Genomic DNA, 27,203 nt, shown 5'->3' on the forward strand with positions numbered 1-27,203 from the left:
TCTTGAAGAATCAATATATGGATGCACACAAATAAAAACATTGTGTGCTATTGGTGAAAGAAGTGCAGTCTTTGGTTTTGTTTGAAGGAAAATGTTCAAGAGTAATTACAATTTAGATATTTGCAAAATAAATTTTTGGGAATTCTGGCGAGAAATAAAAACCATATTACAGAGGGAAATCTATTATTTTTCCAACCGAAATGGGGAACTAGATCTCAGTCTTCAAGCATTCAATCTTATGTTACATAGAAGGAGGAGAAGGCTCTTTTTCAGTCAATATGCTCTGTTCAATAGTATTCTATTGGATAAATTCAATAATTATTTACTAGGACCTTTCCATGAAAAATTTAAAGCATACCAAAGAGGTGTATGTTTTCTATTGTAAGATTAATTGTCAAGAGTAGGGGAAGTCTGAATAAAGGCAGTGAGAAGCAGAAAACATAATTTAAACTCATATTCTGCAGAAAGCAGTAACAGAGCCCTCACCGCTAAGAATGCACCATAAAAGTGTAGCCAGTGCCAAAGGGCATGTATGTGATACATAGGAAGATTGAATCTTTCCACCCTTGCCAAGAACAGAGTTTTGAATAGAAGAATTTGACAGAGTTCCAATGCTGGATGAGAGGGTCTTGGAAAATATCTCCACGTGGTCTTCCACCACTGTCAGCTTTCTCCTTTTCCCTTCAATTTCAGATCACCCTCCTCAGAAGTATTGGATGCAATCATGTAGCTCTGAGATAAATCATGCAAACTCAGAATAGTTACTAGTTTCATCTCCTTACGTTTCCAGAATGCAGATGTTTTGCTTTTATCTGTTACTTTGGGTGGAAACAGAGTCAAAGGAACAAAAGAATCACTTGAATTAACCAGACAAACTCTGTTGTGCTGTAGGAAAGAAATATGATGGCACGGAATGCTTTACCTGCAATAGCTGCAGAAATTAGTGAAATACTACAAATATAAATTTGTTTTATTGTCTATGGTCTTTTCTGTATTCCCTTATGGTTTCAATAACCACCAATTTTCCTTAAGTTCCCCATTACGGAGATTTTAAAATTTTGTAATTGCATATTTCAACCATCAATGCTCAACTTCATTTGTTTTTATTTTATTAGAAGTTATGATTTTCTCTTGCTGCTTTCAGGATTCTCTCTCTCTCTTTGACATCTATGTAGTAAAAAGACAGTAAAAAGAAAGGCTGCACAATAGGAATCTATGTTTGGAAGTGATATATCAGATAAAATCTAGTCTCCAAATTATATAAAGAGATTTTTCAATTGAACCACAAAAAGACAAACAGCCCAATTACAAAATGTGCCGAAAACTTTAACAAACACTTCTCAGAAGAGGAAATAAAAATGGCCAAAAGGGACATGAAAAGATGCTCAACTTCTCTGGCTACTAGGGAAATGCAAATCAAAACCAAAAGGAGATATCATATCACACCCACCAGAATGGCCATTATCAATGTAACAGAAAATGACAAGTGCTGGAGAGGTTGTGGAGGAAGAGGCACACTTATCTCTCAGTGTTTTTGGGAATGTCAAATGGCACAACTGCTGTGGCAGTCAGTTTGGCAATTCCTCAGTAAGCTAAATATAGAATTGCCACATGACCCAGTATGGTAGTTAGATTCAGTTGTCAACTTGGCCAGGTGAAGGTACCTAGTTCTGTTGCTGTGCCATGAGCCAATGGTATGTGAAACATTAATTACTGATTACATCTGCAGTTGGCTAAGAGATATGCCTTCTGCAATGAATGATGTTTGATTTCATTGGTTGGTGCTTAAATGAGAGAGCTCAATGTAACACAGCCCAAGAAGCTCAGCACACTTCATCTCAGCACTCACAGCTAAACTCAGGCCTTTGGAGATGCAGAAAGAAATCACCCTGGTAAAAGTTGCTGGAACCCAGAAGACTGGAGAGAAGATCAGCAGAGATCATGCTGTGTCTTCCCATGTAAGAAAGAACCTCAATGAAAGTTACCTGCCTTTCCTCTAAAGAACTAATGAAATAAATCCCCTTTTATTAAGAGTAAATCCATCACTAGTGTGTTGCATTCCAGCATCTAACAAACTAGAACACTCAGCAATACCATTCATTGTTAGGTATCAATTTAAAGATCATGAGGGCAAGGACACAAACAGACATTTACACACAAAGTTTTAAGCAATGTTATTTACAGTTGCCAAGAGATGGAAACAACCAAAATATTGATCAACAGATGAGTGGCTAAATAAACTGTGGTATATACATACGATGGAATACTATGCAGACATAAGACAGAATAAAGTTATGAAGTATGTAGCAACATGAATGGACCTTAAGGACATTATGCTGAGTGAGATTAGCCAGAAACAAAAGGACAAATCCTGTATGGTCTCACTGATATTAACTGACATTAGTGAATAAACTTGGAAAATTTCATTGGTAGTATAGACCATCAAGAGATAGAGTAAAATATTCAGTAATTGGAGCTGAGGGAATACAGGCTGTGCAACAAGAATGATTGTAAAACCAGAGAACTGGATAGCACAATACTACCTAAGTGTAATAAAATTATGTTAAAACACTGAATAAAGCTGAATTTGAGAATGATGGAAGGAGGAGGACTGGAGGAACAAATGAACTCAGAAAGATAGATGAAAAAGACTTAGATGGTAAAATCTAGGAATGCCTAGACTGTATAATGATAGTGCCTAAATCTAAAAATTTTTAAAAATGCATTTGCTTGAGGAAGAACATAGGAATGTCATTACTGCAAGGTATTGAAAATAGACAGTAATTAATATTTTAAATTTGTAACATATGTGAGACTAAAGCAAAAAGTGTTTATTTGGTACAAAATTTATATTTTGACTAGTGCTTTTCCTTATATAACTTATGCAGGCAGCTTAATTGAACACCATAAGTACATGGAACCTTGAGTAGGGCATGAGATTTTGTTGGTTTGTCCAGAATGATGCAAAAAAAATCCCAAACACCATAAGTACATGGAACCTTGAGTAGGGCATGAAATTTTGTTGGTTGTCCAGAGCGATGCTCATAAAAATCCCAAAGTGACTTGAACAGTGAATAAAAAAATATTTGCAAAGTCCCATTGGAGAATGGTGAGAAAGGGGAAAAATTCAACTTCCCCAAGTTCAAAACTTTGATATTCTCACAAGCAGTTGGGACAACCAAACAAAAGACTGAGCCCCCAATCTTAGGGTTTGTTCATATGAAACTTAACCCCACAGAGGATAGGTCAAGCATACTTAAAATTAGGCCTAAGGGTCACACCCAAGAGAAACTCTTTTGTTGCTCAGATGTTGCCTCTCTCTCCAGCCAAGACAATAAGCAAACTCACTGCCCTTCCTCTCTCTCTATGTGGGTCATGATTCCCTGGCGTGTGTACATCACTGGCAACATGGAACAAAAATCCTGGAATGAGCAGAGACCCAGCATCAAGGGATTGAGAAAACCTTCTCAAACAAAAGGGGAAAGAACGAAATGAGATGAAATAAAATGTCAATGGCTTAGAGATTTCAAACAGTCAAGAGGTTTACCTCTAGGAGCAAGGGTGAAAACAAGACCCACAGAATTTGTTGGGAGCAGCTGGCATCAGGGTGGTGGTGGCAGCAAACTATGGACATTGTTATGTAGAGCACTCTGGGAGGAAGAGAATGTTTACCCCAAATGATTATGTTAAGTATGAAGGAAGAGAGCACTGAAAGATAAGCATTCTGTTTCCTCAGGAAATGAATGCATGCCTTTTGTCACCATGCAGTACATTGGCAGGATCTTGTTAAGAATAAAGTTGTCTGTTGTCTATTATGGCTGATCTTCAGACCCCCTGATTCTGTCTGTCTCTTTCTTTCTCATCATTGTCATTCCTTAATATCCTTTGCATTCCAGTCCCATGGAAGCAACATTATCCTGAAGGTAATTCTTATGCAATAAAAAGATAGCACCTTCTTAGTCAAGATGCAATTTAGAGGTTGGAGGGAACTGCCTGAAAATGTAGAGCTGTGGTACAGTATCCATGTTTCTTGAAAATGATTGTATAATGATATAGCTTTCACAATGTGACAGTGTGATTGTGAAAACCTTGTGTCTGATGCTCCTTTATCTACCTATCTACAGATGAGTAAAACAAATGGAATAAAAATAAATAATCAGGGGAACAAATGATAAAATAAATTTAAATTGAAATGCTAGAGATCAAAGAAAGGGTGGGGTAAGGGGTATGGTATGTATGATTTTTTTTCTGTTCTCTTTTTAATTCTTTTTATGAATTGATGTAAATCTTCTGAGAAATGATCATGATAATGAATATGCAACAATGTGATGAAATCATGTATTACTAATCATATATGTAGAACAGATTGATCATAACAAAAATGAATATAAAAAAGAAGTTGTGGTTTAAGGAAAAATCATGCATGAAATACAGATTCAAATACACCGTCCCACCATCAGCACTTACATGGTTGTGGAGAGTTAGTTGCAATGGGTGATAATGCTTTTTCTGTAACTCTACTTCTGTGTTAACATTAGATATCAGTTATAACAATTTTTAAAAAAGTATCAAAGTAGTACTATAATATATGTCCAAAGTTTATAGCCTAGTTTATACAGATAATTCAGAACAGCCCATGGTGAACTGTGAGCTTCTACTTGTTTTTGATTCATTTACCATTCTTTTTTCTAATTCTCACTGGTGTGAAGTTAGGTCACTGGTTTTAGCTCTTTCTTCTATGATAATACAGACATTTAGGGCCATAAATATCCCTCTCAGCAGTGCCTTCACTGAATCACATCTGTTTTGATATGTGTTTTTGGTTGCATTTCTTCTCAAGGATTTACTGGTTTCTCTTGAGATTTCTTCTTTGACCCATAGATTGTTTCTGCATCTTATTTAACCTCTACATGTGAATTTTTAAGTCCTTCTGCTTTTTATTGATTTCCTTGTTAAATATACTGTGTTCAGGGAAAGAGTTTAAGATAATTTCAATTTTTAAAAAATATATTGAAATCTGTTCTGTAATGCAACCTGGGGTACATCTTGGAGAATGATTAAGGAACCTTGAAGAATATATATCCTGCTGCTTAGGTTTCCATTATTCTCTATGTATCTGTTAAGTCTAGTTGACTTATCTTAGTACTCAGGTTTTTGGTTTCCTTATTTATGTGTTGATTAGGTATTCTGTGTATTGAGAGTGGTGTATTGAAGTATACAATTTTATTAAAATGACGTCTATCTCTCACTGCAGTTTGCTAGTTGCTGACTTTATGAATTTACTATTCTTTGGTTAGGATCATAAACATTTATGATTGTGATTTCTTCATGGAGAATGGTCCCTTGCATTAATATAATGAGTCCTACTTGTCTTTTATAGCACTTTTGAATTTCAAGTCTATTTTGTCCTAAATTAAGATAGCTACCCCAGATTTTTTTGGTTACATATTGTGTATATGTTTTTCCAACTCTTCACTGACATTCTCATTGTTTCCTTTGGTCTAATGAAAGCCTTTAGGCAGAACATACATTTCCTGTATTCTGCCAATTAATTCATTCACACTGTGTTATTAGTCTAAAGGCAATAATTACATGGAATATTTTGTCCTTTTATTTTTGCATATCATCCTTATATTTGCCTTTCTTTTACCCTTTTATTTACACTTACTTTCTATACTCTCCTCCAAGCTTCTCTTTCTCTTTCAGCCTGCAGATCTCCCTTTAAAATTTCTTGAGCAAGAAATATTTTCTGTTTACCTGTGACTATTTTAAACTACATATGTGTGAAGGACAGTTTTCCAGATAAAGAATTCTCAGCTGGCAGTTTTTCTCCTTCAGAGAGAAATATATCATACCATTGCCTTCTCACCTCCATGGATTCTGATGAGGAATTGATCCTTAATTTTATTACAGTTTTTTGTATGTGATGAATATCTTTTCTCCCACTGCTTTCAGGCTTCACTGGTTATCTTTTACATTTGTCATTCTTGTTAGCATTTGTACTGGGTTAAGCCTATTAGAATTCATTCAGTTTTAATATGTTGTGATTCTTGGGTATTTGTATATATACCAAAACTTGGGAAATTTCAGCCAAAATTTCCTCAAGTGTTCTTTCTGCACCTTTTCACTTTTCTTATCCTTCTGGCACATGCATGAGCATATGCTTATAGACTTCATGTTATAATTCCTTTCCCTGAGACCCAGCTCCTGTTTTTCCATCTATTCTGCATCTCTCCAGTCTGTAAGTTTCTATATCCAATCTTCTAGTTTGCCAATCCTTTCTACTGCAACTTCAATATGTGCTGTCCTTTTCCTCTAGTATATGTTTAATCTCTTCTATTGTCTTTTAATCCCCCACAGTTCTGGTATCTTTCTTTTCATTGCTTCAAAACTTTTTATTCAACTCTATATAGAGTCCCAAAATCCATTTTAGCAGAAATGGAAAAGCTGATCCTCATTCACACAGTATTACACTTCACCAGGACTTCAATACCACCCTTGGATGCATTAATCTATTTTCATGACTCTTTGCTGTTTGACAGCAGACACAATATATTCACTAATATATTACTGTTTTTCTTTTCATTCTCAGACTGTAATTTAATGATATCCATACAGTATTGCTGTATACAATTTTTGAATGAGTGAAAATAAATAGCTGCATGAGTTGAACAGATATTGCTATTTGGGGGAAAGTAAAAGCAGTGAAACAAGCAGAAATATTGTTTACAGAAGGCACCACCATAAATCAGATTGCATTACAGGAGATTGAAATCACAGAAAATGAATATTTTGCTGCTTCCAGTATCACTATCCTGAATGAGTGACAAGGAAATCATTATGGGAAAACTTGCAGCACTAGAGTCCACAGCTAAAGAGAGGTGACAGTATCCTGGGATAAGGAATGTACAAGAAGCTCCAAAGCTTTCTCACAAGGGTCAACATAGACCCAAGTTTTTATTTCATTACCTTTTTTCTCCTCCAGAGAGATAAGTATCTTAGGGAGCAGAGAGACAAAAGAATACTTCATTAATGAGGCTCAAGGGAATTAAATTCATAAAAAACATGGAAACATAAATGCTTTGATTACACTATCTTAAGCCAGAATTACCAATCTTCTGTGAGGTAGAAACATAATTTTAGCTTCTAGAGACCCCATGAATATTTACATCTTCCTGCCCTTCCTGGGAGCAGAGCTTTCAACTTCATCCATCATTCAGGGATGCTCAGCTCTGGTGAAACCAGACTCCTCTCTGATAATTTCTGGGTGAGTCAGAGTCTGGTCATGAGTGTGGCGAGTGTTTAATGAGTCCAGGACCCCATTTATTGAGAGTAACTTTAGGGACATCAGCAAGGATAACAGAATGATAATTGTCCAACTTCTTACCAAAGTAAAAACTTGTGGTCAAGGGAGACAATGAATACACTAAAGCATCTTCTTTCCCATATCTGTTTCATCTAATGTCAGCTCACATTCATGGGCTTCCTTCATGGAAGTACATCACTGACCACATCTGTCAATTTTTTCTTAAAATCATTACACAATAGCCCATTCATTAATTCCTTCATGGTAGGCACTCTTACTCTCATAAATGAATGAGTAGGATAGTGTTCTTTATTTCAAAGAGATTACAGCTAAATATTGCAACAAACATAAAAATGCACACATGCAGCATCCTGAGGTGGAAACTGAGTCCTGGTGAAGTGGATCCAAATTTTGGACTCATCTGTTGATGTTTAGGAAGGCTTCTCAAGGGTGCTGGGGATTGTACTAATCTCAGCAGGAAGAATACTTTCCTTACATTAGCATTTCTAAGAGGATACAAACCCACCAAGAAGAGAAGACAGGGACACAAATGTGCAACCAAATATAACTGTAAAGTGTGGTCAGGTTTAAAACTGGATCTTAAAACCTGATCACAATGAGAACGAGAGTATGAGAAAAGCAACAAAAGCTGTGGAAGGTTGTCAAAAGCGACATTGTAGAGAGCTTTGTGTTTTGTCCACAGGATTAATATTCACGTTTGAAGTTATTGGAGAGTCAGTTCAAGTATTTTAGAAGTTGATGTTTAAGAAAATTTTTGCCCTATGGAAACTTCTGGAAGAGTTTCTGTTGTCAAATTCCTGGGGAAGTCATGCAGGCTGGAAATAGCACAGTGGCAGTGGGCTTGGAGGTTTGGGGAATGAATTTGGGTGGGGTTGAATCACAGCATATAAAAATATTCTTCATTAGTACTAAGCACAATGTAGGACACAATATAGTCATTATTTTTTTAATTATGTCCATTATTATATGAAATTGGTATGTCTGTTCCGATCTAATTGGTGTTGAATGAGAGTTTTACAACAGAGTCATATTCTTTTCCATGGCTTATAATTGCATTTGGAATAAAGATCAGAGTTGGTTTCATAGGTTTTTGCATTTCACTAATACCTTTACATTTTTTTTTTTTTAAAGAAAGACAGAGAAGGAAGGAAGGAAAGGAGGAAGAAAGGGAAACATCTTTAAACATTTTCTTGTTTTATTATATTTTGTTTGTTTGTTTTTTACATGGGCTGGGGCCGGGAATCGAACCGGGGTCCTCCGGCATGGCAGGCAAGCACTCTTGCCCGCTGAGCCACCGCGGCCCGCCACCTTTACATTTTAATAAATGTATTTTTAAAAGCAATGTGAGACTTACAGGAAAATGGTGCGGATAGTTGAGACAATTTCCAGAACATCACATATATTTTCCCCTATTCTGAACATCTTCCATCCACAAAACCACACTTCGTCTATTTGTTATAAACAACAGTTTCTCAGACTCTACTTGTTTTTGATGACGTGAATATTTTTCAGGGGTCCTGGTCAGGTGTTATGTAGAATGTCTCTTAGTTGAGATTTGTATGATGTTCTCTTCATGATTAGGCTGGGATTATGGGTCTTAGTGGAAGACACCAGAGATAAAATTCTACTTTCTTTGCATTATGTATCCAGGGCACATTTCATCAATGTGACTCTTCACTGTTGATGTTGATGTTCATCTACAATGCTTGTCAGGTTTCCCCACTTCAAAGTTCCTCATTCCCCTGCTTTTCCATATATCACCTTTGGAAGGGGATTAAAATTTGAAGACACACTTTATGATTGGGAATTAACTTCACCTTCCTGAAACAGTAGTATCTACATATATCATTGGAATCCATCTTCTTGGGAGAGATTTGTCTTCCTACTCATATATTAAATATTTTCTTTAAATCATTATAGATTCAGGACATTTATTTTATAGTTTGGATTGTGATACAAAACTACTTTATTTATTTTGTTGTGAGTTTTATTTCAGTTGGGTAATGGGATATCTACATTCTATTCCAGGTCTAAGGTAAGCCATTTCTCCAAGAAACTTTTTAATGAAGAATGAAGTTAAAATAAAGGTCCATGTTACTAGGATATCTAGGCACTCTCCAAAGACAGAGTAAGAAAATATATGTGTTTCTGCTAAGTTGTGTGTATACACAGACCCATATGTATGTCCACTTGTAACTCTCTGTCTATGTTAACCTAATCATGCTGTGTCTCACTCTAAACCGTTGCAAGGTAGAACATTCTAGTGTCCTCCCCTTGCTCATGGTTAATCACTCACTCTGCAATGGGAAACATATTCTTCTCACCTGCCATCATCTACTTAATTGTTGAGTCCAGTATAAGTGTGCAAATGTGATAAAATTGTCAACTTACACTCTGGTGAGATAAACTTTATCCACTAGAATGTATTACTTATGTTTTCTTTCCCCTTTATACTCCAAACTCATTCATATTTCACATTACCAATTCAGTATCTTTTCCCTTCATCCTCTCACTAGGTATGTTTCACAAGTTTGTAATGCAAATAGATTGTTTTATCACATTTTGCGTTGCATCCTGGAATTCCATTTATCCTGACAATAAGACTTTTATTTGCATTTACTAAGGGTTATTCTTTCTTTTGTAAAGGTCAATCTGTTTGAACATATGCATAAAATCACGTGTCTATCATTATAGAGTTATAGATTCACTCCCCTAAAATGTCCTCTCAGATTCACCTATTCCACATTCCTTCCTTCTACCCAATCCCTTGAAAGCCGTGATCATTCTATTGTCTCCATTATTTGGACTAATCCACAAAGTCATATAATTGAAATTATAAGTAGGCTGAATAATTAGACTGGTTTTCTTAAATTAGAAGTAATCATTTAAGATGTATTCTTGACTTTTGTGACTAGAGGGAACATTCATTTTTATCACCGAGTAATATTCCATTGTATAGATATAGCTGATTATATTTATCCATTGACCTTAAAGGACAACTCAGTTGCTTTTAGATTTTGGAGATTATACATAAAGCTGCTATAAAACTTTCATGTATAGTTTTTTTGCATGGATTTATGTTATGAAATCAGCTGGATACTTAAGGCATAATTTCTGGACTGAATTGTTGGGCAAAATTTATTTTTCCTAAATACTCCAAACTGTCTTCTGGTGGCACCATTTTGCATTCTCACTAGCAGTGAATGAGAGTCTGTACTGCTCCCCATGATCAATAGTCCCTGATATTGTCAATGCTTAGGTCCTCAGGTATTGTAAGAGTTGTGTGATCATATATCAATGCAGTTTAATTTTGCAATTCCTTACTGATAAATGCTGTTGAACCTCTTTTCTCTGATTTATTTGCCACCTGCATATCTTCTTCATTTCAATTCCTATTCAGATTTTTGTCCAGTTTTTTAATTGGATATTATCTTTCTTATTAGTGCATGTTAAGGGTTCTTTATATATATGAATGCAAGTCATTTATCAATGTCTTAAATAGAACATAAGTTTTATATTTTAATAGAGAACAACTTGTAAATATTCTTCCCTTATGGTTAATGATTTGGGTGCTGTTTTTAAAACCTCATCACCAAAGTACAGGCCAACAGATTTTCTTGGATGTTTTATTCTAGAAGTACTATAATTTGTATTTTAATTTTGAATACAGGATTCATTGTGAGTTAATATTTGTGGAATGTACACAAAGTTTGGATACATTCCTTTTTTGTTTGCACATGTATATGTCACTGTTCCACAGCATTTGTTGAAAGATCTTACTTTTTCCAATAAATTGCCCTTGCCCCTTTGTCAAAGGCCAGTTGACTGTATTGTGTGGGTCTGTTTTTGAGTTCTCTAACATCTGTTTGGGGGTCTACTGAGTTCTCACAGTTTAGTACATGTCTCTATTTCACCAAAACAGCATTGTTTATTCATTTTTCATTATAGTTAGACTTGAACTCAGGTAGTATTGGTTCTACAATTTTGCTCTTCTTCGGTATTCTGTAAGTAATCTAGGACATCAGACTTTTCTTATAAACTTTAAAATTACTTTTTCAAATATCAACAAACTAACCTCTTGATATTGTGAATGAGTTTGAGTTGAAAGTATGGGTCAGGTGGAGGTGAAATGGCATAATAAAAGTTTTGATCTTTCTGCTCTACAGATGGAAAATTTTCTTTATTTTAAATGTTATTGTAGTAATCTACATACAACACAAATTTCTCATTCTAGCCCTTTTCACAGTGTAATTTAGCAATATTGATGACAGTAAAAATATTGTGCTACCATCACCAATATCCATGTCCCAACACTTTATCACATAGTGCAAAATAACTTGTCAAATGATCTTTGAATGAAAGAATGTCTAAGAGCATTTGAACTGGAACATATTGCTTTGTGAAAACATTAGAGATGATGGGCAAGAATGGCTTGTTAGCAGTAGCATCAAGGAGAAGCAGGAAAGTTTGTTTACCCTGACATTTTCAGATAAAGGGCCCTAAATCTCTACATAATTAATAAGAAATAATTAAGTCAGCATATTTCCAATACAAAGCATAACATATATGTTAATTTACTGAGAGCTGCTTGTACCTAAGCCTACCTTGCTTTAATCTCTGTTCCAGCAGTTCCATGAGTTACATGGAATCAGAGAACAACACAAGTGTTTCAGAATTTATCCTCCTTGGGCTCACAGAAGACACAGAACTGCAGCCCCTTCTATTTGCTCTGTTCCTGATGATGTACCTTTTCACTCTCATTGGGAATCTGCTCATCATCCTGGCCACCATCTCAGACACCCACCTGCACACGCCCATGTACTTCTTCCTTGCTAACCTGTCTTTTGAAGACATTAGTTTAACCTCCACCACTGTCCCAAAGATGCTGGTGAACATCCAGACAGAGAACAGAACTATAAATTATGGAAAATGCCTTACCCAGATGTATTTTATCATGTTTTTTGGAGATTCAGACAACTTCCTCTTAACCATGATGGCCTATGACTCTTACATTACAATCTGTTACCCACTACACTACGTCATCATCATGAACCCCAGGCTCTGTTGTCTCCTGCTGCTGGCATCATGGATATTGAGTGTTCTGAATGCCCTTTTGCATGGCTTAAGGGTTTCGTAATTGACTTTTTGTACAGAGTTGCAAAATCCTCACTTTTTTGTGAACTTCCACAAGTAATCCAATTTGTATGTTCTGATACCTTCCTCAATAAACTAGTGATGAATATTGCAATTGGAATTCTGGGTGATATTCCACTCACTTGTATCCTTTTCTCTTACTTTAAGATAGTATGTTCTATTTTGAGAATTTCATCACGTGGAGGCAAGTATAAAGCATTTTATACATGTGGGTCTCATCTTTCAGTTGTGTCCTTGTTTTATGGAACAGCTTTTAGAGTGTGCCTTAGATCTGCCATTACACAAAACACAAGGGCAAGTGCCATAGTTTCCATGATGTACACAGTGGTCACTCCCATGCTGATCCCCTTCACCTATAGTGTTAGAAAAAAAGACATAAAGCATGCCTTAAAAATAATTTCCCGGTTAGAAAGTCTCTCCTTTAAAGGACACATTGCCTCAAGTACAGAAATTTACTCTACATTAACAGAGGTTAAATCCTGGTAAATGTAAATCCCATTACATTGATCATTGTATATAAAGGTAATATGCAATTTTCTTTATTACTAGAACTTTATCTCTACTTTTCATCCATGAAAAAAACCTTGTTTATTCTGTATTTTCTTTAAATCGTTTAATATCTAGGAATTTATTGCCAGGGGTCAGAATTGAGACTGACTCTTCTGCTTTAACATTCAATGGCAAATATTTAATACAGGTCATTAGGCAGATATAAAATTATTGTAATTACTGGAAGGGTGGAGGTGTATTGCCTCTCTGAAAGCAGAAATAAACTGCTCCTCTGTTACATGCTTTTGTCCAAAACCATTTCTCATTGAAAATGCTCTGTACCTTATGCCAGGGTTGGGTTAATCAACTCTTGAAATAGGGCATATCTTGGAATTGAGTCACAACATAATGAAGTTTCAATTAGCCACTTCCATTTCCATCTGTAACTTTCTCCAGTATATTCCATTAAAGTTATAACAGACATTACAGCCCCAGATTCATCAATCATTGATGGCTTTACTATCATTGGATTTCTTTCAGGGATGCAAATTTGCTCTTTAAGAATTATTTACATAGACAGGGACATTTTTCAGTAACTCTTCCTTAGCACTTCCTACAATCATAGGTCTCTTTTACCAATCTTGAAAAGCAATTTGGGTCACTTTCTAATTGCCAACTGTGTCTTTTTAATCATTAATGCAAGATATTAGGTAATAATATCATGGGATTTCTAGGTGTCCTGTGTTCTTTATGAGGTAGAATACCACTAATGCTTAATTCATCAGAGCCATTGGCAAATTAGAGTGACATTGTGTGATGAGAGATTGCTCTGAGGTAATATCCAGTAAGAGGAAATAAGATGTGTTCATTTATTTAATTCACTTTATATCTTTTGTGGAGCTGTGAATTCATTTATATTGCAATGTATTAATCCAAGGATCAGACCCTGCTTTAGTCATACCCACGTCAGAAAGGTAATTTAAAGAGAAAAGAGACTGATTCATGCAGTGCTTCAAAGTTCTTGGTTTTGATTGTGCCATAATCTGAGGATTAAAATTCTCAGTTTGCCATTTTTTGATGTCTCTCCAGGGCAAATGAAAGACCCACCTTACTCCACATTTCTTCAGTATGAATTCTTTTTTTTTTTTTACATGGGCATGCACTGAGAACTGAACCCAGGTCCTCTGGCATCATAGGCAAGCATTCCTGCCTACTGAGCCACTGTAGCCCACCCCAGCTTGAATTCTTAAGAAAATATTTTATCACATAAACCAGACAGTTTTCCAAAAGTCTTTGATAAGCACTTCCCTTAGGTATGACTATAAAAAATAGATATTGAATCATACTTTGTCCTTGCTAAACATACATGAGTTGCATACATTTACCCAAAGTACCCAGCATCATTGTGGTCTCACTTCCAACAGGACCATCTATCAATTCCCAGAATCTTTTCCAGGAAGATCAATGCATTCGCAATCAGTTCCTGTATCTAATAATTTTCTTGCATTTCTCCTTTTTTTTAAACAGAAATATTTTTTAATAAAAATCTCTAAAAAATTGGTGAAAAAAATTAGCAGACATATACTCTCAAAATCTTTGAAAAAGTTAGAAGTATGTCTTTCAAGTAGAAAAAAACTGGAAGAAAAAATAAAATACTAGAAAGCAGTCCAGCCAGGAAATTTGATACGTCTGCTATCCTCAGGAATGTGGTATAATCAGGAAGACTTCAATAAAGTGTAAGATTGACAAATGCAACATTTCCTGAAATTTAGGTAGTAAGAAGCTGTTCCCATAAGTATTGATTACATATCCCCCTCTAGTTGACCATCCTGTTGAACACAGGATCCAAAAGTGGAGGGAGTGAGAAATGAGTGTTAAGGGCAAGTCCACCTCATCCATGTCACAACATATCATGTAGACACCATGCAGAATGCAAAACTTACTTACACTTGAGTGTCCTTAAGGAGGAAGGGCGATTGTATCTCCTTCAAATTTTCAAAAGACATCCTGTTTGCTTTCCAATGCACCCAGCTAGTAGACAGGTTCTGAAAAAAGATATTTCTTAGAGCATGCTGAGTGAGTAATGGAAACCATTACTATTCTGCCATATACACCAACTCTTCAAGCTTTCCTTCTATTACCATTCCAGAAACTACAATATTTCTCAGATAAAAAATATACCTGGGTTTGTTAGTAAAATTTTATTCTTCACCAGACATGTGAAATTAAGTGATAACAATTATGATTCAATCTGAACTGATGGGACGGATAGGTTCTCACAGAAAATTAAGTTGCATTCTTGAAGAATCTATATGTGGACACAATTTAAAAATTATCAAATTCTGTGCTATTGGTGAAAGAAGTACAGCGTTGTATTTTCTTTGAAGGAAAATGTTGACAGGAGTCATTACAATTTTGATATCTGCAAAAGAAATTTTCATGAATCTTGGTTACAGTAAACACCAATCTACAGATGAAAGAACTCTTATTTTTAAAGCAGAAACAGGGGATTTAATTCTCATCTTCAAACTCTCAATGTTATGTTATATAAAAGGAGGATAAGACTCATTTTGAGTCAGTATGTTCTGTTCAATAGTATTCTGTTGGATACATCCAATAATTATTCACTAGAACTTTGCCATGCAAAATTAAGGCATACAAAATAGATGCATGGTTTCTGCTGGAAGATTAATTGTCAAGAGTAGGAGAAGTCAGAATAAACAGTGTCAAAAACAGGAAACATGATTTTAATTCATACACTGTAGAAAATAGTAACAGAGACCTCACCACTGAGAATGCACCATAAAAATGTAGCTGGTGTCAAAGGGCATGTATGTGATACATAAGAGGAATGACCCTTTCCATCCTTGCCAAGCGTTGAGTTTCAAAGACAAGCAAATGGCAGAGTTCCAATCTTAGATGAGAGGGTCTTGGAAAGCATCTCCTAGTGGTCTTCCACCAGTATCAACATTCTCATTTCCCCCCAATTTCAGATCACCCTCCTTAAAAGTATTGGAAGCATCCATAAAGCTCTGAGATAAATATACAAACTCAGATAATTTATCTGTTTCATCTCCTTGAATTTCCAGAATGCAGACATTTTATTTTATCTGTTACTTTGGGTGGAAACAGAGTCAGTGGAAAAAAAGAATCATTTGAATTAACCAGAGAAGTTCATTTGTGCAGTAGGAAAGAAATATGATGGCAGAGAATGCAATTCCTGCAATAGCTGCAGGAATTAGGGAAAATCTACAGACATATATATATTTTATTGTCCAATGTTTTTTTATGGATTCCACTTTGGTTTCTACTGCAGCCAATTTTCTTTGAGATCCACTTCAGGGAAATATTAAATTTTCATAAAAGTATATTTTAACCATCAATGCTCTATTTGATGCATTTTTATTTTAATAATAGTTTTTGTTTAAACTCATGAGTAAAATTCAGATTCATACATACAACCCCACCATCAACCCTTGCATGGCTTTGGTGAGTTTGTTGCAGTGGATGATAACACATTTTTTGTAACTCTACTTCTTGGTTAACAGTAGTTAACACTTTTAACAATTGATGAAAAATTAACAAAGTAATACTATAATGATTGTCCAGAGTTTACATATGAGTATTTCCTGCCATATTCCCAATCGAGAATTATTATTATTTTTTTACACGTCTTTATTTTAATTCTTATCTATCATACCCTGGATAGAGGGAATTTCAGACTCAAAGTTTTTACACGGAAATGGTCACTTAATGAAAGCTCTATATTATGCAATCATTATCAAATAACAAGGCTAATGGATAACTGCAGTTTCAGGTACTTCCTTCTGGAAGTCTATTATACTAGAAAAGAAAAAGGTTGTGACATATCTATATGAGTCAGTAGTCACAATCGTTTGTTAAATTCTAACTTCCAGTTACATCACTCACTCTCATTTGATCATACTCTCCATCTTCAGAGATTTCTTGGCAAAGAGCATTTTATCTTCATGCAGGAAAAGGGTGTTGATCTTACTGGGTAAGGAAAGAAACTTGTTGACGTCCTTTGAAAAACTGTGACCTCTGGGTTTCAGAGCTTATCTGGGATAGCAACAATTGGGAGTCCTATTATTTCTGAAAAAAATGAACATAATAAGAAGAAAAATTATAGATTCTTAGTAAGAGTCTAGGGTTTCCTTTAGGATTTTAAGGAATGCTTTTGGGGTTGGCTTGGTATACTATGGCAGTATTTAACACCTGGCTGAAACCTGTATATGAGTAAATTACAACATTACAACTCGACTCTTTTTGAAATTTCTTGACTGACCACTGAAACTGAATTTTGCCTCATTTATTTTCCTCATTTTGGTCAACAAGGTGCTTCCAATCCCATGATGATAAGGCCAGACTCATCCTTATGTTTCCTAGGAGACACACCGATTAGAGTAATACTCCAATGGTGGGGTGGAAAGTGAGTTTTTTGCAGAGTTTGGCTCAAAGAGAGGCCCCAACAAAGCAACAAAAGAGATTTTCTGAGGGCAACCTTAGGCATAATTATAAGTTGGGTTAACATCACCATTGCAGAAATAACTTTCACAAGGACATGCCTTAAGATTGAGATAATATTATGAATTCCCCAGATGAGGAAGTTTAATAATTCAACATTTTAACCCAGTCCCTCAAGGGGACTTTACAAACTGTTTTTCTTTCTGCCCTAAATACTATGGAATGTATCAGGATATTATGTTAATCTGTACATAAAAACAAGATCTCAGTTCCTATTCAGGAATTAAAAGAAATAGTTGCCTCCATGAGACGAATCAAGATTAAAGCATGTATTTTCTAGGGTATGTAATCCTTTCAAACAAGGACAGATGCCAAAGAATGTTTGTCCTTTCATTGCTGGCTTATTTCACTCAACATTATGTTCTCAAGTTTCACTCACCTTGATGCATGACTAACAGCCTCATCCCTTCTTGGAGCTGCTCAACGTTCCAGCATATGTAGGCATCACAGTTTGCAATTCTGATCCTTAGTCAGTATACCCTTAGACCACCTCCATCCATTGCAAATCATGAATATTGCTGCTGTGGACACCACTGTGCAAATGTCTATTCATGACCCTGCTTTCAGATCTTCCACCTGTATAACTAATATTGGGATTGCAGGATCATATGGGAACCCTATACTTAGCCTCCTATGGAATTAGCACACTGACCACCAGAGGGCTTCACCATTCTACTTCCCTACCAACAGTGTCTCTCCACATTTTACCAGCACTTGTATTTTATGTTTGCTATTTTAAATGCAATTTTATTTTCACATATTCACATACCATATAATCATCAGAGGCATACAATCATTGTTCATGGTATCATCATTTAGCTGTGCACAGATCATCACAGCCTATTTTTGGACATTTTTATTACTCCATAAGCAATAAAAATAAGAGTAAAAATAAAAGTAAAAAAGAAGATCCAAAACGTATCTCCCCTTTACCCCTTATTAGTTATTTTTGTCTTTATGCTCTTACTCATCTGTACATACCCTGGATAAATGTATTATCAGTCAGAACTTTTTCACAATCACTCCTCACATCAAAAAACCGTATATTATACAATCATATTCAAGACCTGACTATATTTTGTTTCAGGTATTTCCCTCTAGGTTTTCCAATACCTAAAAAAATAATGAATAGGAATATCTATTTCATGCATAAGAATAACCTCTAGAATGACATCTTGACTACTTTAAGTCTTCATTTTGCTTCATTTTTCTTCCCCCTTTGGGTCAGGAAGTCTTTCTCAATCCTATGATGCTATGACCAGGCTCATTACCAGGAGTCATGTTCCATTTGACCAGGGAGTTTTATAGCACTGGGAGTTATGTCCCATCTAGTGGAAGGCAGTCAGTTTGCCTGTGGAGAAATCTTAAGGAGAGAAGCTACACCTGAGCAACAAAAGAAGTTCCCTCCATGTGACTCTTAGGCATGATTATAAGCAGCCTTAGCTTCTTTTCAGGAATATGTTTGAAAAGGGCAAACCCCAAGATCGAGGTCTTGACCTATTAAATTGGTACTACCCAATGCTTGTGACAATATAAGGTCTTTCCTATGTAGAGAGGCTTAATATTTCCATGTTTTTGCCCAGTGCTTCAAGGGGACTTTGCCAATCTTTTTTATCTTCTCCTCAGATTACACTGGGATATATCAAGACATCACACTAACTGCTACAAACCAACAACTTCTCACTCATTATTCAAGATTCCATGAAATTATGAATTATTGGGTAAACTGACCATACAAGTTAAATTAGGTACTGTGCTATTGAAAATATAAATTTTGTGCCAAATTAACAGCTCTTCCTTTGGGATCATATGGAAGTTGATGTTTTAAAATTCACTTATTTTCATCCTTTACCCTTAATCTGATTTACCCTAGTCCTGACCTGATCAGCTTCCTCCCTATCTCTAATTGAAGTCTGTCTCTGTTTCAACTTTTGTAACAATTGCTGTATGGGGTAATACTAACTTACATAGTTTCAGATCTCTCTCAGTCTTTGGTATTGCACAGATACCCAAATTTCCAGGGAAAGATCAGGTAATACACAATGAACTCAGCAATTAAGAATTTAGAAATAACAGTTAAAACTCAGGAATAGATGTGACTGCTATAAAAAACACCATCACTATGCCTAACCCAAACCTTAACCCAAATCCCCATCCTGGACACAACCCTACGTTTTGGACAACGATGTCTTGCCCAAAGCCTAACCCCACACCCAAGGCCAAACCTGAGCACAGCTGTTCAGCTGTACACAGACCCTGCATCCTAATGCAGCCAGAAACATAATTCTAACCCCAACCCTTCCTCTAATCTTAACCTTACAGTCACCTTAACCCTAGTCCTAACCCAAACACCAACCTTGCCTGAAATCTGACCCCACCCCAACGCCAACCCTAAACACAACCTTCGAATTTTGACCAACCCTGCAGCAAATGGCACCCCTAAACATAAGCCTAACACCAACACTATGCCAAACTGTAACCCTAACTAACACCCTAAACCTGAAACCAACCCTCCCATGATCACTAGCTGGAAAACTAACCCCAGACCTACGTCCAACCCTAAACACAGCCCACAGTTTTGCAGCGACCCTGAACCCCAACAGAAACCAAAATGTAACCCTAACCCTCACCCTTATCCTAGCCCTAACCAGAACACCAACCCTCGCCTGAAATCTGACCCCAAATAGCGCCAACCCTCAACATAATCCTTGAATTTTGACCAACACTGCAGTAAATACACCCTTATATGTAACCCTAACACCAGCACTATACCTAATCCTAACCCTAACCGAAACTCTTAATCTGGACCCACCCTACCATGATCTCTACCCTGAAACCTAATCCCACAGCCAAGGCCAACCCTGAACACAGCCCTCAGCTGTACACTGACCCTCAAACCCAACACAGCCTGAAACGTCTCCCTAACCCCAACATTTTCTCTAACCCTAACCCTAACGCTCACTGAAACCCTAGCCCTAACCCAAACACCCCCACTCAACTGATATCTGACCCCATCCCCAAAGCCAAACCTAAACACAATGCTCGAGTTTTGACCATACCTGCAGCAAATCGCACCCTTAAACATAATCCTAACACCAACACTATGCCTAAACCTAACCCTAACCCAAACACTAAATGTGGAACCAACCATATCACAATCTCTAGATTGAAACCTAAACTCAAACCCAAGGTCAAACCTAACCACAGCCCCCAGCTGTACACTGACCCCGCATCCCAACACAGCCTGAAATTTAACCCTAACCCCAACAGTTTCTCTAACCCTAGCCCTAACCCTCACCCTAACCCTAGCCCAAACCCAAACACCAGTTCTCACCTGTAATCTGACCCCATTCACAATGCTGACCCTAAACACAACCCTCGATTTTTGACCAACCCTGTAGGATATTGCACCCCTACATGTAACCCTAACACCAATACTATGTCTAACCCTATCCCTAACTCATACTCTAAACATGGACCGAACCCTACCACGATCTGTAGCCCAAAACCTAACCCCACACCCTAGGCCAGCCATAAGCACAGCCCTCAGCTGTACACTGTACCTGCATCCCAATGCAGCCCAAAACTTAACCCTAAATGCAACCCCTTCTCTAACCCTAGCCCTAACAGTCACCCTAACATTAGCCCTAACCTGAACACCAAACCTCACCTGAAATCTGACCCCAACCTTAATGCCAACCCTAAACACAACCCTCGATTTTGTCCAACCCTGCAGCAAATCGCACCCCTAAACATATTTCTAACACCAACACTATGCCTAAACCTAACACTTGCCCAAATGCTAAACCAGGACTTATCCCTACCATGATCTCTAGCCCAAAATCTAACCCTACACTCAGGGACAACCCTAAACACAGCCCTCAGCTGTACACTGACCCTGCACACTAATGCAGCCCAAAATGTAACCATAAACCCAACCCTTTCTCTAACCCTAGCCCTAAACCTCACCCAAACCCTAGTCCAAACCCACACAACAATCCTCGCCTGAAATCTGACCACATTCGCAATGCCAACCCAAAAAACAACCCTCGAATTTTGACCATTCTTGCTGTAAATCTAACCCCTAAACATAACCCTAAAAACCTCATTATGCCTACCAAAAATGGTAACACAAACCCAAAACCTAGACCCAACCCTACAATGATCTCTTGTCTGAAACCTAACCCCACACCTAAGCATAGCCCTCAGCTATACACTGACCATACACCCCAACGCAGTCCGAAATGTACCCCTAATCCCAACCCATTCTCTAAACCTAACCCTAACCCTCACCCTAACCATAGCCCTAAACCAAACACCAACCTTCGTCTGAAATCTGAACCCATCTCCAACACCATCCCTAAACACAACCTTTGACTTTTGACCAACCGTGCAGCAAATTCCACCTCTAAACTTGAATCTAAAATCAACACTATGCCAAACCGTAGCACAAACCCAAAACCTAAATCTGGACACAACCCTACCAGAAACTCTAGACCAAAACCAAAATCCATACCCAAGGCCAACCTTAAGCACAGCTCTTAGCTGTACTCTGACCCTGCATCCCAATGCAGCCCAGAAAGTAACACTCACCCCAACCATTTATCTTAACCTGAACCTACCCCTCACCCTAACCCTTGCCCTAACCTGAACATCAACCCTCACCTGAAATCTCAGCACATCCCCAATGCCAACTTAAACACAACCCATGACTTTTGACCAACCCTTCATCAAATTGCACACCTAAACGTAACCATAACACCAACACTATACCAAACCCTAACACTAACCCAAACCCTAAACCTGGACCCAACCCTATGATGATCTCTAGCATGAATTCTCACCCCACACCCAAGGCCAACCCTAAGCACAGCCCTCAGCTGGACACCGACCCTGCACTCCAATGCTTCCCAAAATGTAACCCTAAACCCAACACTTTCTCTAACCCTAGTCCTAGACCTCACCCTAACCCTAGCCCTAACCTGAACACCAACCATTGCATGAATTCTGACCACATCTCCAACAACAACCTTAAACACAACCCCTGACTTTTGAACAACCCTGCAGAAAATCGCATATTTAAATATAATTCAAACACCAACACTATACATAACCCTAACCCTTACCCAAACCCTAAACCTTTATCCACAATACAGCTACTCTAGCCTGAAACCTAACCCCATACCCAAGGCAAACCCAAAGCACAGCCCTCAGCTGTAAACCAACCCTGCACCCCTACACAGCCCGAAATGTAACCCTAAACCCAACCATTTCTGTAACCTTAACCCTAAATCCCAGCCTAATCCTAGCCCTAACGGTAACACCAAACCTCGTCTGAAATCTGACCCCATCCCCAATGACAAACCTAAACACAACCCTGGATTTTGAGCACCCCTGCAGCAAACCTCACACCTAAACATAAACCTAACACCAATACTATGCCTAAACCTAACCCTAATCCTAACCCAAAGCCTAAACATGGACCAAACACTACAACGATCTCTAACCCGAAATGTAACCCCACACCCAAGGCCACCACTAAGCAGAGCCCTCAGCTGTACACAGGACCTGCACCCCAACAAAGCTCAAAATGTAACCTTAAACTGAACCCATTCTCTAACCCTAACCCTAACCCTCACCCTGAGCCTAGCCCTACCCCAAACAGCAACCCTCGCCTGAAATCTGACTCCATCCTCAACGCCAACCCAAAACACAACCCTCGACTTTTGACAACCATCCAGCAAATCAAACACCTAAACGTAACCCTAACACCAACACTACGCTAAACCTAACCCTAACCCAAACCCTAAATCTGGACCCAACCCTACAATGATCTCTAACCCGTAACCTAACCCCACACCCAAGGCCAACAGTAAGCACAGCCCTCAGTTGTACACGTACCCTGTACCCCAACTAAGCCCAAAACATAACCCCAAAACCAACCCTTTCTCTAACCCTAATCCTAAACCTCACTGTAAGCCTAGCCCTAACTGAAACACCAACCCTCAAATGAAATCTGACCCATCCCCAACACCATCACTAAACACAACCTTCGATTTTTTATCAACCCTACAGAAAACTGCACCCCTTAACGTAATCCAAAAACCAATGCTATGCCTAATCCTAACCCTAACCCAAACCCTAAACTTGGACTGAACCCTACCATGAACCCTTGCCTGAATCCTAACCCCATAACCAATGCCAACCCTAACAAAACCTTCAGCTCTACACCAACCCTGTACTCCAACACAGCCTGAAATGTAACCCTAAGCCCAACCCGTTCTCGAACCCTAAACCCAACCCTCAACCTAATCCTAGACCTACCCGAAACACCAACCATGGCCTGAAATCTGAAACCATCCACAAAGCCAACCATAAACAAAAGCTTTGACTTTTGACCAAATCTGCAGCAAATCTCACCCCTCACATAACCCCAACAGCAAACACTATGCCTTACTCTAAACCTAAACCAAACCCTAAAAGTGGACCCAAACCTACCATGATCTCTCATCTGAATTCTAATCCTACAACCAAGGTCAACCCTAAGCACTCTGTCATCTGTACACAGACTGTGCACCCCAATGCAGCCCAAAAAGTAACCATAACCCCAACACATTCTCTGATAAAAACCCTAACCCTCACGGTAACCCTAGCCCTAACTGGAACTCCAACCGTCGCCTGAAATCTGACCCCAATCCCAAGTCCAACCCTAAACACAACACTCGACTTTTGACCAACACTATGGTCAATTGCAACCCTAAGCGCAACCCTAACACCAACACTATACCTAATCCTAACCATAAACTGAACCCCAAACCTGAACCCAATCCTACAACAATCTATCGCCTGAATTCTAACCACACAACCAAGGTCAACCCTAAGCACAACCCTCAGCTGTACACCGACCCTGCACCCCAACACAGCCTGAAACATAACCCTAACACAATCCCTTTCTCTAACGCTAAGGCTAACCCTCATCCCAATGCTATCCCTAACTGAAACACCAGCCATGGCCTGATATCTGAACCCATCCCCAAAGCCAAACTTAAGCACAACCTAAGACTTTTGACCAAGTCTGCAGCAAATAGCACCCCTAATGTAACCCTAACTCCAACACTATGCCTAATCCTAACCCTAACTCAAACTGTAAACCTGAACCCAACACTACCATGATCTCTCACCTGAATCCTAACCCTACAACCAAAGCCATCCCTAAGCACAACCCTCAGCTGTACACCAATACTGCATGCCAATGCAGCACAAAACATAACCTTAAACCCAATCCTTTCTCTCACACTAAACCTAACCCTCATCCTGAATCTAGCCCTAACTGAAACACCAACACTTACCTGAAATCTGGCCATCTCCCCAACCACAACCTTAAACACAACCTTCGACTTTTGACAAACCCTGCAGCAAATTGCACCCTTAATGTAACCCTAACACCAAGACTATGCTTAATCCTAAATCTAACCCAAACACTAAACCTGGACCCACACTGCAATGAACTCTCGCCTGAAACCTAACCCCATAACCAAGGCCAACCCTAAGCACAACCCTCAGATGTACCACCACCCTGCACCCCAATGCAGCCTGAAATGTAAACCTAACCACTACCCTTTCTCTAACCCTAAACCTAACCCTCTCCCTAACACTAGTGCTAAACAAGACACCAAACCTCAAATGAAAACTGACCCCATCCCCAAAGCCATCCCTAAACACAAACCTCAACTTTTGTCCAATGTTGCAGCGAATCGCACTCCTCAATGTAACCCTAACACCAACACCATGCCTAATCCTAACCCTAATCCAAACCCTAAACCTGTACAAAACCCTACCATGATCTTTCACCTGAATCCTCCTAATCCCACAACCAAGGTCAACCCTTATCACAACCCTCAGCTGTACACCAATCCTGCACCCCAAAAAAGCCTGAAATGTAACCCTAACCCCATCCCTTTCTTAACCATAAGCCTACTCCTCACCCTAACGCTAGTCCTAACCAAAACACCAACCACTGCCTGAAATATGACCCCATTCCCAACGAAAAACCTAAACAAAACCTTCGACTTTTGAGCTCCATGCAGCAAATCACACCCCTTAATGTAACCCTAACACCAACACTGTGAATAATCCTAACCCTAACACAAACCATAAATATTTACACAACCCTACCATGATCTCTCACCTGAATCCTAACCCCACAACCAAGGCCAACCCTAAATGCAACCCTCAACTGTACACCGACCTTGCAACACAACACAGCCCAAAACATAATCCTAATCCTCACCCGTTCTCTATCCCTAACCCTAAACCACACCCTAACCCTAGCCCTATCTGAAACACTAACCCTCACTTGAAATCTGACCCCAACCCCAATGATAACCCTAAATACAACCCTCAAATTTTGAACAACCCTGCAGCAAATTGCACCCCTATACATAAAGCTAATTCAACATTATGCCTAATCCTAACTCTAAAACAAACTCTCAACCTGGACACAACCCTATCATTAACTCTCGCCTGAATCCTAACTCCCCAACCAAGGCCAACCCTAAGCATAACCCTGAGATGTACACCAACCCTGCAAACCAACTCAGCATGATACGTAACCCTAAACTCACCCTTTCTCTAACCCTAACACAAACCCTAACCCTAACCCTAGCCCTAACAAAAACAACTACCCTTGCCTGAAATCTGACCCCATCCCCAACACAAACCTTAAACACAGCTCTCGAAGTTTGACCAACCCTGCAGCAAATTGCACCCCTAAATGTAACCCTAACAACAACTCTATCACTAATCCTCACCCTAACCCAATCCCTAAAACTGGAACCAACCCTAACATGATCTCTTGCCTGAATCCTAAACTCACAAATACAGCCAACCCAAAGCAAAACCATCAGCTGTACACAGAACCTGCACACCAATGCAGCCCAAAACAGAACCCTAAACCCTACCTTTCTCTAACCTTAACCCTACCCTCACCCTAATCTTAGCCCTAACCTAAATACCAACCCTCGCCTGAAATCTGACCCCTTCCCCAACGCCAAACCTAAACACAACCCTCGGCTTTTGACCAAACCTGCAGCAAATTGCACCCCTTAACATAACCCTAACACCAACACTATGCATAATCTTAACCATAAACCAAACCCTAAACCTGGACCCAACCCTACCATGATCTCTAGCCTGAATCCTAACCCCACAACAAAGGCCAAACCTAAGCACAACCCTCAGCTGTACACCTACCCTGCACCCCAATGCAGCCCTAAATGTAACCCAAACCCAACCCTTTCTCTCACCCTAATCCTAATCATCACTCGAACCCTAGACTTAACCGAAACACCAACCCTTGCCTAAAACCTGTACACATTCACAACACCCACTGTAAACACAGCCATAGAATTTTGACCAAACCTGCAGGAAATCACACCCCTAAATGTAACCCTAACCCAACACTATGCCTAACCCTAACCCTAACTCAAACCCTAAACCTGGACCCAACCCTACCATGATCTCTCGCCTGACTCCAAACCTGACACCCAAGACCAACCCTAAGCACAACCATCAGTTGTATACTGATTTTCACCCCAATGCAGTCTGAAACGTAACCCTAACACCAACCCTTTCTCTAAACCTAACCCTAAACCCTAACCCTAATCCTAACACTAACACTAACCCTAAC

The 27,203-nt window shown here is 38.6% G+C and overlaps 1 pseudogene; it reads left to right on the forward strand.

The window, feature by feature from the left end:
• The first annotated feature begins 11,969 nt into the window (after nucleotides 1–11,969).
• The window catches only part of LOC143672880 (olfactory receptor 7A10-like), a 107,793-nt pseudogene continuing 92,559 nt past the window's right edge, over nucleotides 11,970–27,203 (forward strand).

Source organism: Tamandua tetradactyla (assembly GCF_023851605.1).
Source record: "Tamandua tetradactyla isolate mTamTet1 chromosome 22 unlocalized genomic scaffold, mTamTet1.pri SUPER_22_unloc_1, whole genome shotgun sequence".
NCBI classification, from domain to species: Eukaryota; Metazoa; Chordata; class Mammalia; order Pilosa; family Myrmecophagidae; genus Tamandua; species Tamandua tetradactyla.